Here is a 20,531-nt window from a genome sequence, read left to right as displayed (position 1 = left end):
CAAGTAAACGCATGCCCAATCATAGGGACCTCGAACAGATTACATTGCTCAATCACATCTGAAAAACCATTAATTAAATAAGGTGGATGTCTGCGACCACCACTCTTCTCACTCTGTAAAGCCATGTCATTAAAGTCTCTAATAATTACCCAAGGCAAAGAATGATTACTACACAGATCCCGGATCATCTCCCAAGAAGCTGACCTTCTAGAACGCTCAGGAAAACCATAAAAACCGGTTAATCGATACTCCGACAAACCCAGTAAAGAGACTTTGACATCAATAAAATTTCTAGAAGCCCGTAACAAACTGACTGATCCATTAATTTTCCAAAGTACAGCCAAACCTCCACCTTGGTTAATAAGATCAATGAAAAAGAGACCAGAATAAGAAAGACTACGTTTTATTACCTCAACTTTCTCGCGGTTACATTTCACCTCCATCAGAAAAATAAAGTCGGGCTTGAACCTAGCAACTAAGTTCTTTAACATATGAACTGTTCGAGGGTTGCCCATACCTCGACAGTTCTAGCTTAACGTACTCATTCTCCTCGGCGGGTCTAGTCTCCAGATCCCGCCGGCTGTAAGTTTTTTGAACCAGTCACTATTGGCGTTGTATCCACCACCATATCAGAGGTTTTATTCTCAATCACCTCCTCCTTTCTTCTCATCTTCGACTCCATTACAACAAGGCTATCCTTCTTATCTCCTTGCTTTGAGGCCATCCCCTTATTATTTTCAAACAAGGAAACAGTATTCATCACTGTCTTTGTTCCAACTCCTTGTTTCATAATACCTCCAATAGAACTTTTCGGGGCCGCAATATTTTCCATCGAACGAGTAGTTTCAGGTGGCTTTGTCAAGAGCCACTTCGACTGAGGTGGGGGCTGCAACCTGCGGGGCAGAGCACGTAATTCGACCGAGAATGGCCGTATGACAGTAGTCGGATCAGGCACATCAAGCAATTTCAAACAAAATCTCTCAGCATGCCATAAACAACCACAGAAGAAATAGAATATAGGCAGGCGTTCATATTTGAACGTAATGGTTTGTGGAGCCTCACCCGCTCTGCCGATAGGCATGGAAGCACACAAGCTTTTTCGAACATCAAGAGAAACCATAACCCTCATATATGATCTGCCGATGCCATTGAAGTTGTTCGGATCCGATTCAACGAAAATACCTAAAGTATTGCCAATCAATACAACCACCCTCTCAGACATAAAACCACTCGACAAATTATGAACTTGGACCCACATCTCCGTATGCATCAGTTCTTCATCACCACGTACAACATCCCCTTCAAGTTTCTGCATGATTAAAAGATGTATTTCTTAACATGTTATTTGTCTTTGCCTCCCATAAAATTATATGTTTTTTTTATTAATTGAGTGTACTGTTTCACAAATAGTAAAAATTCTATATACGGTGATGTTCTTTTTGAAAGGTGATACGAATCAAAATCGTCTGAAAGTTTTAATCGTAAACTAACAAAGATATTTCTTCTCTAGCTAAACGAGAAGGAGTGAATCCCGGATTTTATAGACTAAATCCATAGGAAATGAGAATTCCCCATTGTTGAAGGTGAAAACCTTAACAAAAGCTTTTTGAAGAAGATTATAATTTGATTGATAAAAAGTTAAAGTATTACAAAGAAAGAGATGAATTTATATCATCTAAAACCTAATTGCCAAATTACAATAAAGGTAAAGAACATAACTAATTAAAATATCAAGATAAGGGTAAATTGGGTTAAATATAAAGGGGTGGCATAGGTGTAAATATAGGAGTGGTAGAGTTGTAATTAAAGAGTGGCAAATGTGTAAATAAAGGGTGGCAGGATTGTAATTAAGGAGGAAGCTGGAGTAAGGAGCAAGTTCCTTAAAATGAAGGCACGCGGAGCGTGCTCAATCCAAGCCTCGCGTATATGACCTCCTAGACTTCTCTCTGGATCAGTCCTCATTCACGCGGAGCGTGCCTTCCCTCAAGCGGAGCGTGGATTGGCTGCTGAACTCTTCTCCGGATCAAACCTTCTTTCACGCGGAGCGTGCCTGAGCTGCTGGTGTGTTGTGTGGCACTGTTTTGGCCTCTTTACTCGCTTGTTGCTCATGCTTGGTTCTTCCTTGACTTCCTTCGTACAAACCCGATCCTAGAAGGAGATGCCCCGCATCAAAAGGAAATCATTCTGTAGTTTAATTTAAGGGTAAATTTCAAATAAAACTCGTGTGGTTTCACTAATTTTCAGATAAAGAGATGTGGTTTACTTTTTATCAAAACGAGGATTGAGGTTTTGCACTTGGATTAATGCTATTAAAACCATCTTTAACGTCATGAAAATGAAAATTTTCAAGAATTAAAGTTGTTCAATGTCATATTTTTTTTATGGACTACATTTTAGATTTTCGAAAATCATCTTTTTTAGAACTTTCTCTCTCTTTACCAAACATCATCTAAATAATCTCAAAATAAAAAAGTTGAAGAATTAAAGTTGTTTAGAATATTAGTAGTTTTTAAAATATGTCATTTTTGAAATCATCAAATGTGATTTTAATAGTATTAATCGAAAAAATCCTTATTTTGCTAAAGTTGAAAACCCCAATCCTCGTTTTGACAAAAAGTTAATCACAGTCATTTATCTAAAAATTAGTGAAATCACAGAGGTTTTATTTGAAATTTACCCTTAATTTAAAGATTATACAATTTACTTTATTTTTTCTATTTGTCCTCAGTTAGACAGTTGTTATAGTAACATTTTTTCAACCATCTATTCTATTTATTAATCAAAATATATTCAAAGTTATTTTTATCACGTTTTATAATTTAATATTTTTATTTCATTAATAATAATTTAAATTATAATTTACTAAAATTAATAATTAATAATTTAATTCTACCAAAAAAAAAAATAATTAATAATTTAATTAATTATTACTTTTTTAGAAATTAATTATTACTATTATTTAACAAAATATTATGAAATATGTATAACTTTTTAAAAATATAAAAAAGTATTATTTTACACGAAGTATTGTTTTACACTATTCATTTGTTCCATTTTTTTTAACAAGTGAAAGTGGAGATAGCATCTTATTAATTATTATATTCTCTATGCTATTTTCATATCTTTTTTATTTTTCTAGTTTTTTTTAAGCATTATTTTTCTAGTTTGTTTTGGCATTTTTTTTTAATTCGTATAACATTTAATGTTTATCGATATTAATTTAAATATATACAATTTATTTTATATTATATTATTTTTTTTATTATCATCATGAGTTGATATAAAAAAAATACAATTACAATTTAATATTTAAATACGAAAACACATAATGTGGTGGCTAGGGTATCGGCGTAACAAATTCATTCATGAAAACCGGTGGATTGATGATGACGTTCTTCTGACTAGCACGAATAAATTCATGACGGATTGGCACCCAAACACTAGAGACACTTCTCTTTCAATTCCTACTGCTATGGCCTTTGACCCTTATAAAATATGGCATCCTCCCCCACGAGACGTTACAAAAGTTAATTGTGATGCTTCAATTGGGAATAACGGTTGTATTGCAAGGGTTGGGTTAATAGCTCAGGATGAGGAGGGTCGGATCCTTACCTCGGTTGGTTTTCCGATCAAACAATGTGACTCCGTGGAAGAGGCAGAACTTCAAGTGATTATGGGTGGATTGACAATGGCTCGTGATTGTTTTTCCCCATGTTTGCATCGAGTCTGATACCCAAACTTTTATTCACACTCTATTGGGTATCCGTCTACCTACTTCTACTTTGAGTCTTTTGTATGAGGATGTTCTTTCTTTTAGTATAGGTTTTGCATTATGTGCTTTTACTTTTATTCACTGAGAAGGTAATGAACGTGCCCATCAGTTAACTAAATGGGCTAGGCACCTTACGTTTCCATTGGTGTTCATGGAGGATGACCCGACTATTGTTTGGGATTCGGTTTGTACTGATGTTTCTCGTTTGATGATTTAATATATGTTATTCATTCTAAAAAAAACCACATTAATTAAAATTATACACATTTAAATATGAAAATTATAAGTATATATACATTTACTAATTAAAGTTGGTTTGAATGGTTAATTTTACTATATAGATTGGTAAATAGTAGGCATAATACATCATTTGCCACTAAATTTGTCAAAAAAATTGATTGACTCTCTAAACTTTCAAAATATTTCGATAACCCCCCAACCTGTATAAAATATTCAATTAGCTCCCTGAACTTGCATAAAATATAAATAATTAATCATTCGGTTGCAAAAAAAATATAAACTGTACCCGAAAGATGAGTTATACGCGCCTTAAAATGTTATTACACAATTCACATAATAGATTAAAAAAGAAGTTTTTACGTACTCAACTATAAAACTTGTTTTTTCTAATATTAGAACTGCAAACAATGATTTTGGTCGTTTTATTTTTTTAAGACGCGTGTAATATATTTTCTATATTTAATTAGTTTTTTTTATAACTGAGTGATTAATTGATTATATATCACGTAAATTTACAGACTAATTAGATATATTATACAAGTTGAAAGGGTTATCAGAAAATGTTAAAATTTTAAAAAGCCAGTCGAATTTATTTTATTTTTTTAGTGGCAAATTTTGCCTAAATAGTAAGATTCTTACTTATGTAGAAGGAAAAATTACATAACCAAGTCAGATAAAGTTCGCTTGTCTGTGTGATAAATATCTCACTCTTTGAATTTTGGAAGACTTGGTCAATTGTGCGTTTTAATATTCTTTTTATGTTCCTTCATGTCTCTTCATATATACAGTATATAATTTAACTTTTAGTATTAACTATAGTAGGACTATTATATTACAAATAATTAAATTATACATTTTTTCAAATAAAAAATTAAATTGTATATTAACACAAAGAATTTGTGAGATACTACTTTCGTTGTTTAAAGAGATTTTTCCGATATATGATAAAGACAAAAAAAAAAATGATTACCGTGAGACCGTTAAGGGGTGATCTTGATGCTTAAATTAGCATAGTTTTAACTATTAAGCAATTATTATTATTGTGCCCGCGCGTTACGTGGGTGGATATTTTTTTACATAAATTTAACATTTTAATATTTTTAAAATTTTATATCATTTACATATAGTAGTATTAATATTTTTTTTAAATAATTTAAATTTTCAAATTGTAAATAAATTAATGAACATACATTTATAATTGCTTGATAATAGTGTTTGAAAGTTGTTGAAGTCATAATCTATTGTCCATGTTGACATGTTTGTAAAGATCCTTCCTTTCCGTTCTTATATAATATTTTTTCTATATAATCTTGCAATTTTAAAATAGTTACTACATTTTGTGGCAATGTTTTTTCAATCAAATTCTAGCTCTCCTTGAAAAAAAATTCTCGTGCTTTCTAAAATTTCTAATAAATCCATGAATTTGAAATAAGCTTGCCTTTTTTAATAATTTTATTTGGTTTATATAATAGTTTGAAGGTTTAAATATTGTGTTAATTATTATAACTGTTGTAGCCTGAACTAAACAATAAATTTGTAGGATGAGAGATCAATTGATAAACTCCTGAAGGAAGGCGGACCTTCCAATCAGAATGATGACGGTCGACGTTCCTTGAGGATTGAACCTTGATGAAGGTTGAACGTCTCTAGATGAAGGTTGATCTTCCTTGAGGATTAAACCTGTTACAGTGTGGGAAGCGGTCTCCCCACAAACGCTTCGATGCTTAAGTTAGATACCGTAAAATATAGTGTTCTTTTCTCTCCCTAAAAATCAACCCTCTCCTCATTAATTGAAAGACTATTTATAGGAATTGAGGAGGAAGTTACTTGGATGGTAGTTACCTTGGAGTTATCAGGAGGATATGGTTTTGAACGTTGGTGTAGTTAATAAAACCTTTGGTTACGTGTATTAGGGTTATATCAATTACTCCTCATTCTTATTTTTGAATTTTTTCAAGGATAAGAGTAATAAAGAGTTTACTATAATAAATTGAAGATGGTTAAATTAGCTATTGTATACATTTCTTGTATAAATTTCCAACATTTTTTCTCTGGCCGTATCCTTTTTAATGGACGGTGGCACGTATGAACCCTTTGAAGTCAACAACATAGAGCAGAGATTAAGACAATAAACATAAATATAAACATAAGAAACTTTCAAGAAAATAAGAACAATATTTAATTATATAGATCTAGTAATTGGAAGTGAGTAGGTAATTTTAATTTTTAAATTGCAAACTTATCAAATCCCTTGTTTTTATGAGATAGTGATGGGCGTACTTGTTTTGATAAGGATAAGGATTTTTTACTCCTTATCTCAACGAACTAAAATAATAATAGATATTAACAAACTAAAATAATAATAGATATTAGAGTCCTATTTTACTTAGGATATTAGACACATGTGATATTTAAAACCATCAACAGCATAACAATCATCATCCTGCCTCCTCAATTGCACTCTGTTTTCTTTTGCAGCGTTTTTTTTCACAGGTATGTATTTTATTTTTTATTTTCTTGTATATGGAATTTATTATATCCTCTATTTTACCTTTTGCAATTTCTCTTCAACATCGCAGATAAGATTATTCTCCAGTATCAGTTATCGCTTCTTCCTCTACTTCCAACCCACAAATAGTCGTTACAAGGGAACGAGGCAGAAACGACAAGCTCATTAAATCTCTGGTGCCTTTTTTCCTTTTCTCTTTTTCAATTTTCCAGTATTTCGAGTTCCTGCTTTTTTTTTTTTGAAATTCTAGATTTGAGAATTCTATCGTTTTGCCACAGTTCTAATGATGCAACCATTCTGCACATTGCTATCTCATTGATTGTGAAGCACTGAAATATTTTATTTCTGCACAGTCCTTAAAGTTTTACTGCATGATTATATTTTAAAGTTCTTAGGAACTGCTAAATTGAATATTTAAATTAAGAGAGCACAAAAAATTTAATCATGAATTTGTGAAATGCTCATTCCATTATATGAGGAAAAGTCTGAAGTTTATGTTGTAATTTTGTTTTTCTTAATATAGCTCTTTTTTTTCCTTTTGATTGCAATGGTTGGCAATTGAGAAATGGAAAAAGCATATAGAACCTAGAAAGCACCAAACTTTTAGGAGGTAACATACGAGGGTCTGACACTATATTTGAAAATCGGATTGGACTTTTTATTTGTGTGGAATTTTCAGAATTCTGTTGTGGGTATTATATTTTTCTCATTTCAACTGTTTGATTAAATGCGGAACGGAGATGCTAATTTTTCAGCATTTTGGTTGTGTTTCAACCATTTCTGATGTGTTATTGGTTCGATTTTGCCCTTGGAATGGCGAAAAAATCCGTTTGTCTGATGCTAATTGCCTTTGTTTTTAATCGTTTTTGAGCTTTTTCTTTCGCAGTTGGCTTGTTTCATTGAAAAATATTTATCATGGTTCGTACCAAGCAAACATCAAAACACATATCTGAAGCATTGGGGCCTCATTCCTTGGACGTTTTAGCTTTGTACGTTCCTACTCGCCTATCAAAAGATGATGTTCATACTTTCAAGACAAAATTCTCGTTTCCGTCTGGTTGGGAGGGCCGCCTCCCTCTAGACCTGAAGACCTCCTTTGCCCTTGTTCCTTCAGAATCATTCGCCATACATGAGGCTCTACTGGAGATGGGAGTTCGTTTTCCTTTACCTTCTTTTTTCATGGAGTTTTTGAAAAGCAACAAATTATCTCCGTCTCAACTTCATCCTCAAGGATGGAGATTGCTTGTAGCGTTTTATGCTCTTTGTAATAAAAAAGGAGTAGTTCCAGCCATCAACCTTTTTCATCTTTTTTACATTCTTAGACCTCTCAAAGACAAATCCGGGCGATTTTCTCTTCAGAGGACTGATATGTGCAATGATGGATTAATGCTTCTCTTATTTTTTTACAGGTATGACTTCCACGCCTGGAAAATTTGCTCTCATCGCTTTGAAGACGGGCAACCAGAAACGTAGCAGAGAAAATGTTCATGATTCGGTAAATTCTAGAGATGGTACCTTAACCTCTAAAAAGGTTAAACCTATTAATGCATCTGCCGATACAGATCCTTGTAAGGAAGCTAAAGCTGACTCATCAAAGATGGGAGATCCCCAAGTTGCTTTTGAGAGTGGAGTTGAGAAAGATATTCCCAATTTACATGCAAACACCTTCCATGCTGACAGGGGTGGCTCAGATCTTTCACACCCTAAAACCCCTCGCATTTCAAGGAGGACACTTCAATCAGAGTCCTTAAATGATCTTCGTCCATCTTTTCCCTTATTAGATAGACCTAAATCATTCTGGAAGTTATACAGGGATGAACCTACCATGTCTCGTTCTTTAAACGACGATGATTTTAGAGTGTATCCTGGGTTGCTTGATACAGATTCTGTTTTTCTTCCTGGGGTAGCTTCAAGATTAATGTATTCTTCCATTCTTCCTCGAGATGAAGAAACATATTTTAAAGATATCCAACAAAATATGGATTTAGCCGAGCGCCGGATCGTTGAGGTGATAGGCGTATATATATTGTTTTCTTTTATATATAATTAGGAATTAGAAGTAAAAAACATGTCTCTTTACCTCTTCTTATTGTTGTAGGGAGCTCAGCGTGCTTCTCTTGCTTTTGGGTTCGCAAGATCATGGAAGAAAAAACTCGACGATTGTCTTGCTCGCAATGAGAAAATGGATCAGACTATCAAAGATCTTCAAGAGCGGAACCAAAAGCTAGAGAATTATCATACACATCAAGAGAAAATGGAGCAAACCATTAGAGATCTTCGAGATTATAACAAAAAGCTGCAGTCTGAGTGTGACCATTTTAAAAAGGATGCTTCTAAATATTCAGCCATGGTTGATGATAATAAGAAGTTGGGAGAGAAGACTTGTAAGCTTCTTAACGATGTTACTTTACTCCAAAACGAGTTAAACATTGAGTGTGAGATGGTTCAAAAGCTGAAAGGAGAACTTAAATCGGTGCACACTACCACCGTTCAATCATACAGAGAATCTTTTGATTGTTACCAAAGGAAATGTGTTGTAGGGGTCTCATTTAGCAAGACAAGTTTCTATCTAGCTCGCCAAATTCTTGAGGAAGAACATGGTCGAGTGTATCCCGAGTTAGTGTTCTAAAAAACTGCATCAGTTTCTGACTCCCGTCCATAGCAAAGTTTCGACCCCGACGAAGAGGATGTCACCGCCTCTTTTAATAAAGGTCTCTATGATGATTTGGAGAATCTTAGCGGGCATTGGACATTTCACGGGAAGAATGGGATTACAGAAGATGAAAAAATAGCTGTTTTGCAAAACTTGGATGAAGATCATGGAGTTGATGAGGATCTTGATGATGATGATGATGCCTCTACCACCCCTGCTTCTTAGAGATAGATTTTCATTTTATTGGAAAACTTTATCATTTCCTTTTGTTTTGGAAACCTTTTTAGTTATATTTATTTAATCTTTCCTGCTCCCCAATCACTTGAAATTCAATCTGAATTAAATGTGATTTTGATGAACTTATTGATACTGCTTGCATTATAGCAAAAAACATGTCTTCCCCCCATAGAAGTTGTATTTTCTCTATGTCATATGTCTTAACAGTTTTAATGGAACACAACTGCGTGCATCATGGTAAAAGCATTAGCATTTTCTGTACCATGTGTCTTAACAGCTTTAATGGAACACAACTGCGTGCATCATAGTAAAAGCATGAGCTTTTTCTATACCATGTGTCTTAACAGCTTTAATGGAACACAACTGCGTGCATCATGGTAAAAGCATGAGCTTTTTCTATACCATGTGTCTTAATAGCTTTAATGGAACATAACTGCGTGCATCATGGTAAAGAGCCATGGTAAAGAGCGTATCTTCCCTCGTAGAAGATGGGCTTTTATTTTACCATTTTTCTTAACACATTTGGAAAATATGTTAAAGCTTATTAGCATAGAATGATAAGCTTTAAAGATTTATTAGCTTTTCTTCAGCGTTATATAATAAATTAAAAGCATGTAACATGAATAAAGTAAGCTGATAAACAAATGATAAAGATAAACACACAATATTTACGTGGAAACCCCAATGTGGGGAAAAACCACGGGACCGTAATTACGGTCTGAGTCTCTTTATTCATAATAAGTGTTAATACAATTGCTTTGGAAATAGAGCTTCAAGTGATTTGCATTCCACGTCTTATGAATCTTTTTTCCTGCTATTGTTTCGAGTAAGCAAGTTTCAGGTCCAACTATCCTTCTTACCCGATACGGTCCTTCCCAATTTGGACGAAGCTTCCCTTTTTCCAAATGTGCATTGGTTATGGCTGTCTTTCTTAGAACAAGATCTCCTTCTACTAACACTCTTTCCTTCACCCTTGAGTTGTAGTAACGAGAGACTCTTTATTGGTATGCTGCTAACCGTATGCACGCTTGATCTCTATGCTCATCTAACAAATCCAAGTTATCCTGTAGTGCATCAGAATTTGATTCCTCGTCAAAATCAACCATTCTTGGAGAAATTGCTCCAATCTCAACAGGGATCAAAGCTTCCGTTCCATAAGCTAGACTGAATGGAGTTTCTCTAGTTGGGACTCTTTTGGTTGTTCTATATGCCCAGAGGATTGATGGAAGCTCATCCTCCCATGCTCCTTTTGCCTTATCCAGGCGCATTTTTAAACCTTCTAGGATTGTTCGATTGCTTCTTTCTACTTGCCCATTGGCTTGTGGGTATGCTACTGAAGCAAAGCTGAGTTGGATATGAAGCCTTTCACAAAAACTTTGAATGAATCGTAATCAAACTGCTTCCCTCTATCTGTAATTATCACCCTTAGTAGCCCAAATCTGCATATGATATCTTTCCATACCATGTTTTCTATCTTCTTTGCAGTAATAGTAGCTAAGGGTTCTGCTTCTATCCATTTTGTGAAATAATCTGTTGCTACTATCAGGAATTTCCTTCCTCCGGTTGCTTGGGGAAAAGGTCCTAACAAATCTAATCCCCATTTTGCAAATGGAGTTGGTTCAATTGAGGTTCTCAAAAGTGAGACTGGAGCACTTTGAATGGTTGCAAATCTTCGGCATTTATCACACGCTTTAACCTTCTTTAAAGCGTCATCCCTCAAGGTAGGCCAGAAGAATCCACTATGCAACACTTTACTTACTAAAGCTCTTGCTCCCAAATGTTGCCCACATATCCCCTCATGTATTTCAGCTAGAGCGTAATCTGCCTTTTGTGGACCCAAACATTTCAAAAGTGGCATTGAGAAACACTTCTTGTATAGGACATCATCTATCAAAGTGAAACGTGCTGCTCTTATCTTCAATTTCTTTATTTCCGTAGCTTCAACTGGAAGCTCCCCTGTCTTCAGGAATTTTACAAATGGTGTTCTCCAATCTTGTATTTCTTCAGTACATGCTACAATTTTTTTCCTCTATGCTCGGCCTTTTAAGTTCCTCCAAATGCACCATTCTTCCTTTCATTTCCATTGATGATGCAAGCTTTGATAAAGCGTCTGCGTGGCTATTAGAAGACCTATTGATTTGTAGCAATTGGAAATCTTCAAACTCTCGAGATAAAGATTTGACCTTTCGTAGATATTTAATCATGATAGGTTCCTTCGCCTCATACTCTGCATTGAATTGTTGAACCACCAACTGTGAGTCACTGTAAGCTGTTATCTTTTGAACTTGTAATTCTTTGGCAAGTTTCATTCCTCCTATAAGGGCTTCGTACTTTGCAGTATTATTTGAACTTGGAAAAGCAAAACGCAAGGAGTATTCGATTGTTTCTTGCTCGGGAGATATCAATACTATTCCGGCTCCACTCCTTGTTGAACTTGATGCTCCATCAACGAATAATTTCCATGTGTGCTCATTCTCTCTTGCCACTATTCTCTCTCCAGTACATTCCACAATGAAATCGGCTAAGGCTTGTCCCTTGATCGCTTGTCTAGGCTCAAAGTTGATGTCGTATTCTCCTAACTCAATCGCCCATTTTGTAAGACGTCCAGAACATTCAGGTTTCTGTAATATTTGCCTTAGAGGTTGATCAGTTAATACCACTATGGAGTGAGCCTGAAAATAAGGTCTTAACTTCCTGGAGGCCATCACTAGTGCAAGTGCAACTCTTTCTGCAAAAGGGTATCAAGGTTCTGCTCCTTGAAGTACTTTACTGACGTAGTAGATTGGCTTGTCAATTTTTCCTTCTCTTTTCAACAAAACTGCACTCAGGGCCACATTGCTTACTCCTAAATATATAAACAATATCTCACCTGGTTCTGGCCTAGTCAAAAGTGGTATTTTCTTCAAGTAATCCTTTAGTTCTCCAAAAGCTTTTTCACATTCCGTTGTCCACTGGAATTTTTCCCTGCCCTCAAGGTTTTGAAGAAAGGTAGGTTTTTTTCTGCAGATTTAGACAGAAATCTATTCAACGATGCTAATCTTCCTGTTAAACGTTGAACTTCCTTAATGGAGGTAGGACGCTTCATCTCTGAGATGGCTAGGATTTTTTCTGGATTTGCCTCAATACCCCTTTCAGTTATCATATAACCCAAAAAATTTCCTGATTGTACTCCGAAAGTACATTTGCTAGGATTTAACTTTATATTGTGGGTTCTCAATACATCGAACACCTTGTCGAGCTTCTCTGCATGCACTTCTCCTTTCTTGCTTTTAATGATCATATCATCCACATACGCTCTCATGGTGTTACCCAATAAAGGCTTGAAAACTTTATTTACCATCCTTTGGTATGTTGCTCCTGCATTTTTAAGTCCAAAAGGCATAACCCTGTAGCAGTATGTGCCCTTCTCAGTGATAAATGCAGTTTTTTCTTCATCAGAAGGATTCATCTTGATTTGATGGTATCCCATGTATGCGTCCACGAAGCTCAATAACTTGTATCCAGAGGTTTCATCCACCATTTTGTCAATTTGAGGCAAAGGATATGAATCCTTTGGACAAGTCTTGTTTAAATCGGTGAAATCTATACATATTCTCCACTTTTCGTTGGGTTTCTTCACCATCACAATATTTGCAAGCCAATCTGGGTAGTAAACTTCTCGAATAAAGTTTGCCTCGAGTAACTTATCAACTTTTTCTTCTAAAGCCTTTTGCCTCTCGGGAGCGATTCTCCTTTTCTTTTGCTTGATTGGCTTGATGTTTGGATCAACATTCAAGTGGTGGGAAGCTACATCCAAGCTTATGCCAGGCATATCTGCAGGAACCCAAGCAAACACATCCACATTTCTCTTAAGGCATGTGATTACTTCACCCTTCACTTCTTCTACCATTTTACTCCCAACATATGTTATTTTTTCCGGATCATCTTCTTTCAACCGTATTGCTTCAACTTCTTCAACTGGCTTCGGTTTTGGCTTGTTATCAGATTCTTCTGAAATTGCCATTGTTTCTGCACTTACACCATGCTTTCCTTTAATGGAAGAAACGTAGCAATTGCGAGCTTTCTTTTGATCTCCTCTCACTTTCCCTATGCCGTTTGGTGTAGGAAACTTCATCAATAAGTATCCTGGTGATATCATGGCTCCCATGCCAATAATTAATGGTCTTCCTAGTATCACATTGTAGGCTAGAGATATAGATTTTACTACCATAAAATTCACCATCCTTGTAACATTACAAGGCTCATCGCCCAACGTGATTGGTAATTGGATAAACCCTGCCACATGGACAGCTTCCCCTGAGAAGCTAAAGAGTGGAGTCGGCACCTTTTTCAATCTATCCAAAGACAAGTTCATCTTCTTAAAACAATTCCAATAGAGGAGGTTGACCGAACTTCCATTGTCAATGAGAATTCTTTCTACTGGGAACTTCATTATGGTAGCGGAAATCACTAATGCAGCATCATGGGGTATAACCACATTTCCTTGATCCGCAGGGGTAAAAATTATGGACTCTTCTTCTTGGACTTTCATCACATTATTGACTTTATAAGCTTGTCTAGCATAAGCCTTCCTTGATGAAGAGGATTCACCAGCTAAAGTTTCCCCTACAGAGATAACATTTATTGTTGGATACGCCGGCTTGTTATCAAGAGCTATGGCTTTATCTTTTTTGTCTTCCTTTCCTTTGGCATATGTTCGACCATCCCTTTCTCTGTTTTCCATGTATCTTTCTTCCTTTAAGTTTTGTGGCTTTTCCCTTCTCCACATTTCTGCATAGACAAAATTTTCAAGCTTACCTTGTCGTACCAATGATTCTATTTCATTCATCAATTGTCTACATCGATCAGTTGAGTGACCATGAGTTTTGTGGAATCGATAATAAACATCCGTAAATTTGCCCATCGTTCTGTCAGTTTTGGGAGGGAATTTAAGGAGTCCAGATCTTTCAATGGCTGCCAGGATATTGGAACGTGGTTGGAGTAAAGGTGTGAAATTCTCATATCTCAACTTTGGAGCATGTCTTACTTCATTTCTTCTCCCATTTCCCTTTTTTACATCATCAACCTCGTCCCTCTCCTTCCTTTTTTTATTTTGATTTCCTCTCGCCCCTATATTCCTCATCACATCTTCGGAAAGGATGAATTTATTAGCCCTGCTGAACAAATTGCCCAAGGTTGAAGGTTGATCATAGGAAAGTGATTTTTGGAGATCTCGCGATCTCGTTCCCTGAAGTACTCCCGCAACTGCCATTCCAACTTGGAGATCATGAATCTCGAGAGTTGTAGCGTGAAACCTTTCTATATAATCTTTCAAACTTTCTCTTTCATCTTGCTTTATTGTAAGGAGATACGTTGCATCCTTCTTCCTTTTGGTGTTGATAATGAATGCTTTTATGAATTCTTTTCTCAACTGATCAAAGTTGGAGATGGAGCTTTCCTTTAAGCTATTGAACCAATTACGAGCATGATCTGATAAAGTGAGAGAGAAAGCTCGACACATTATAGCATCTTCATATCCATGTAATAGCATTACTGCCTCATAATTCTGCATATGATCATAAGGATCGCCTTTTTCGGAGTAAGTGACGAGTTGTGGCATCTTGAACTTTCGAGGGAGAGGTTTATTCATGATCTCTCCTGAAAAGGGAACTTTTCTTGTCGTTTGTTCGTCACTGTTCGGAACCAACTTCTTTTGTTCTAACACCTGCTCGATCACCCTCTTAAGATCTAATGTCTCTTTCGCACTGAACATGGATTCTTCTCCGGCTTTCTCATGTGCTTTCGAATTTTCTTTACAAGAACTTTCCACAACCTCATGGATCTTTAAGTTGTTTCCCTTATGCTTTCCTCCTTCACGTGGTTCTGAGATTTCATCGTGTGGTAACTCGACTTCAGGACGCTTTTCCTTGTTTCGAAATTCTTTGTCATGCATCTCTTCTTGAACAAAAAGCATTAACTCTTGGAGTTGATTATTGTTTTCCACAAATTTTTTCTTCAACTCCTCATAGTCCACTAAGGGAACGGTGGGCGGATTAGCTCTTGATGGGCCATGTTGGTCTTCAACGTGTTCAACACGTTTTTCTTCATTGGTTTGGTGTGCATCGTGCTCGTCCGGAATGTGGGATGTTAGAGAAGGTGGAACTTGAGATCTCTTGGGAGGCATCCCTTTTGATTATGAAAAGTAAATGACGTAGAACGAATGGCTTTTTGATCGATTTTCCTACAGACGACACCAATTGTTGTAGCCTGAACTAAACAATAAATTTGTAGGATGGGAGATCAATCGATAAACTTCTGAAGGAAGGCGGACCTTCCAATCAGAATGATGACGGTCGACGTTCCTTGAGGATTGAACCTCCTGGATGAAGGTTGAACGTCTCTGGATGAAGGTTGAACGTCTCTGGATGAAGGTTGATCTTCCTTGAGGATTAAACCTGTTACAGTGTGGGAAGCGGTCTTCCCACAAATGCTCTGATGCTTAAGTTAGATACCATAAAATATAGTGTTCTTTTCTCTCCCAAAAAATCAACCCTCTCCTCATTAATTGAAAGACTATTTATAGGAATTGAGGAGGAAGTTACCTGGATGGTGGTTACCTTGGAGTTATTAGGAGGATATGGTTTTGAATGTGGGTGTAATTAATAAAACCTTTGGTTACGTGTATTAGGGTTATATCAATAACAAAAAACTAAATGTAGTCATGGCGGACCTCCCGTGGGTGAAAGCTCGTGAGGTAGGCTTCGTCTACAGTTACTATAAACTAGTTATTCACTTCATGATCTTAGGTTAAAATAATACGGAGTAGTGGCAAGAAATGTAATTGAAACCGTAATTAATTAAAGATAATATGACTATTAGATTAAGTTTGAACATGGAGTAATATAACTTGTCTAGTGTAGAATTTGTGACCTTAAAGAGTTAATTTTAGATTATCGGTTACTAATATCAACACACTTTTTCTGAGTCTCTTAGATTTTAGACAAAGAATGAAAGAATCAACTCTTTTACATTTGAAAATGATGCAAAAGAAAGCTCCAATTACATGAGATTTACTCAATTCATAGTACTATTCTAGATAAATAGCAGCCTATTTTACATTTTCCATAAGAGATATATGTTTATTCACAATTTACATTTTCTAGTAAAAAATTCATTCCGAGATCCTACTATTGTTTGGTGTCTTTCTTGTGTCGATTGGATCGGATTGCAAGCGTGCCAGTAGTTTTGTCAAAAAACTATAAAAAGAGCTAAGAGCTAAGAGCTAACTTCTAATCAAACGAAAGTGTAAAAAGCTTAAAAGACATAAAAGTGCTTAAAGTTCGTAGTGGAATCTAGAAGACTAATTATGACTACATTAAGATGTTGCAAAAGAGAGAATTCAAAGGGAGAAACATTGCTTGCATTGTATTCGAATGACTTCGTTGATAAAAACTGAGAGACTAGAGCTAGAGCTAGAGCTAGAGCTTACAAGTTGAAAGTTAAATTCGAATGAACAAACTAAGGTTGCAAAATAGCTAGAGTCCGTAATGTGAGAATTATTTGAATTCCATTAGGATTTGGTTTAATTTGATTTCATTTTGTTGAATTGGTTTGAGTTGGATCCGTTTTCTTGCTTTTCCTCTTCTTTAAATACATTGGCTTGTTAGTGCTGGTAACTGCCGTGCCCACGTTCCTGTTCCACTAACCCACGTTCCTCCAGTTAGTTCCCTTTGTACGACGAGCTCTATCTCCTTGTGAACTGCCCACGAACTCCACCTGCCCACGTTCTTGCTCCATGTTCTTTATGCTTTGGTTCATGGGGTGTGCTGCTGCTCATCTAAACTCTGCTTCCTTTGTCGTTTTTGGTCAGTCTGCTCTATTCCTTACGGATGGCTTCGGTTGAGAAGTGTTCTACGGCTCTTTTTCTGTTTGACGCTTTTTCTACGTTGATCCATTTCAATTAGTTCCCGTGTAATTGTGGGGGAAACAACTATATATATATATATATATATATATATATATATATATATATATATATATATGAGAGGGCTCTTGTGAGAACCCTTTCCTAGGTGAGAACTCACCTTAGGTGAGAACCACCCAAAACTACGTAGTTTTGGGGGTTTTTCATTAACCAAAACGTTGTGTTTTGGTAATCTGATTGCGCGCATTTCTGAAGTTGAAGAGTTGAGTCTCTTCGTTCCTCGACTTTGTTCCTCGACTTCTTCCTCTTCTTCTTCCTCATTTCTATCTTTTGTCATTTCTCTTCTAATCTAGCGTCGATCAACTTTGGTTTTTATAGAAGATTTCCGCTCTGTATTTCATCGATTCTACCGTGGATTTGTTCCTCTTAAATCTAGTTAGTTGCTCATATCTTTTTCGTTTTTTCTGTTCATTGTTTTTGTTTGCATTTTTTCGTTTTTTGGTTTTTTTTGTGAATTTGTTCATCTGAAGGAGGTTTGTTGCTTTATGTGTTTCGTTTATTTTGTTGTTTTATATTCTTTGTTGATTTTGAGTTCGATTTTGTATATTTTTTTATTTTCTAGGGTTTCGTTCGTATGATCTTTATAAAGAAGTTCCTGTATGTTTTTCTTTGATTTTTGTATTCAAATCTATTCAGTTTGAGAATGTTTTTATGTTGTTCTAAAATTATGTTCGTATGTTCTATATTTGCATGTGTTTTGTTCTAAATATTGAACTATTGTTCTGTTAAAACTATTTTTGTTTGTTTGGTGTTTTCGCTTGTTTGAACTTTCAAAGTTTGGTGTGGTATGATTTTGTATGTTTTTTGTATTCAAATGTAGTTAGTTTTAGAACGTTTTTGAGTTTGTTCTGTTATTGTTTTCTGTTTTTGCATTTTTTGTTCTAAAATATTGATCAAACGTGCTGTTGTTGAGTTATTGCTTTGTTAAATTACTTTATGTTTGGTTGATGAGTTATTCCATTTGTTTTATGTTTCGTTGTATATTTGTTTTATATTTGCATTTGTTTGTTCTAAAATGTTGAGTATAGTTCTGTTTTTTAGAAAATGGGCAGGAATGATGGAGAAGAGATTTTTCCCAAGAATGTGGTTGATCAGAAATTGTTAGCTGATATTATGGAAGAATATTGTTCTGATGAAGATAAAAAAAATAAGAAGAAAGGTGAACCTGTTGTTCCTGTTGAAGATAGAAGTGAAAAAAGACATACTTCTAAAAGATTTAAGAGGACTTCGAAAAGACCTTCAATCTCTAAAAGACCTTCAATGTCAGCCATTCCTGCTGACAATGATTTGCTGTCTAGTTATGTCGTTCCGTCCAATAGTTTGTTGAGGCGGCAAACCAGGAGTCAATCTATGAAAGGTGAGTTTATTCAGCAAACTAGTAGTGAATCTAGGAAAGGTATATTTAGGCGTCAAACAAGGAGTATATCTAGTAAAGGTGTTGATTCTTCTCAAGTTTCTGAAGCTTCGGTTGATGCGTTAAAGGAAGATGTTAATGCTAAGAAGGTAAAGGAAGATGTTGATGCTAAGAAGGTAAAGAAAGTGAAGTTTGCCAGGAACTTGTCTGTTGCTTCTAGTTTTTTAAAGAAGAGGAAGAATGTTTTGAGTGTAGGTGATGATGAAAATATTTTCAAACGGAATAAGGTTGCTCTTGGTCAAAGAATACCTCCTAAACAGTTTATGGGTATTCTTCATGATATTTCGGAGACTCATAAGGATGCAATTAAGCGTATTGGTTTTGGTGGTTTTTTGCATCTAAGTTTAGATGTTCATAATGCTACTTTTTGTGAAAAACTTGTGAATAGTTTTAATGTTGATAGGTGTAGTCTTATGCTAGATAATAGTGAAGAATTGAAGTTTGTTAAGGATGATTTTAAGGCTGTTTATGGCTTGCCTTGTGGAGGTGTAGAGATTGAGGAGCCACAAGATGTTGGTGAAGACGAGTCTTCAGATTTTTTTGCTCAATGGAGGTCGTATTTTGGTCTTGAGATTGGGAATCCAATTAATAGTACTGTGATTGCTAAGTTGAATGATCTGAAGACGAAACCGTTGTGTGATGAATTTTTGTTGCATTTTGTATTCTGTGTTGTGAATTGTTGTATTCGTTCTACCAAGAACCAGTCTATGAACTATAAGTTTCTTTATAGTTGTAGGAATGTTAAGGAGATTGCAAATTTGGATTGGTGTTCTTTTGCATATAAGCATTTGTTGGATTCTGTCAGTGAATGGAAAAGGAGTCCTACTTTTTTTACAGGTCCCCTTCCTTTCTTGTTGGTAAGTTTAATTTTCTTTTTTTTATTATGTGTTTTATAACATTTGTTTGTTGTTTATTTATTAATCTGTGTATAACTTGTTCATTTTTGTTATTTTTTTTGTAGATAAGTTATTTTGATAGGCTTCAACGAGCTAATGTTGTTAATCCAAGAGATTTTCCACTGATAGCTGTTTGGAATAAAGAACGAATACAAAAGAGGATGGTTTTGGAAAAGATGAGGGGCTTTGGAAGTGGGATTGTGTTAGAGAGAATAGTGGTGGGAGAAAATTTGGTAAGAGAAAGTATGGATATGGATGAAGGAAATGTGCCAAGAGAAGATAATCAAGATGTTGAAGGAGCGAATAGGAAGGAATGTGGAGAAGCTTCTTCTAGTGGACCTGGTCAAATTTTTGTATGTTATTACATCTTTATCTATGTTTTTAAATTTTAGAACGTGCTTATTATATTTTAGAACATGTTTATTAAAATTTAGAACATGGTTAATATTGTTTATAACATGCCCTGATTTTTATTATGGATCTGTATATGCAGGAATTTCTTGCGAAGTTCCAATCATTAGCTAAAGAATTGGGTTCTAAAGTTAATGAAATGTACTCTATGTTGAAAGAAGCTAATGTTGTTTTTGGTGAAGATGGTACAAGTGTTGAGATGTCTAATCTGATCAACAACTTGTGGAGTAAATATTCTCGAGGCAATGAATATCCGGTTTCTCAAAGTGAAGGAGAGAAAGAAGAAGTAGTTAATGAGAACAAACCGGAAAGTAAAAAAGATTCAGCAATGACTGGAGATGTTGATTGTGATTTGTCTAGTCAAGATAGTCATCCTTATTTTAATTCTGATTTTTTTTGATGAGATAGATGCGTTGGTTGAAAGAATTAAAAGAGA

The sequence above is a fragment of the Euphorbia lathyris genome, chromosome 2, assembly GCF_963576675.1.
Source record: "Euphorbia lathyris chromosome 2, ddEupLath1.1, whole genome shotgun sequence".
NCBI lineage: Eukaryota > Viridiplantae > Streptophyta > Magnoliopsida > Malpighiales > Euphorbiaceae > Euphorbia > Euphorbia lathyris.
Note: the sequence above shows the minus strand (reverse complement) of the source record.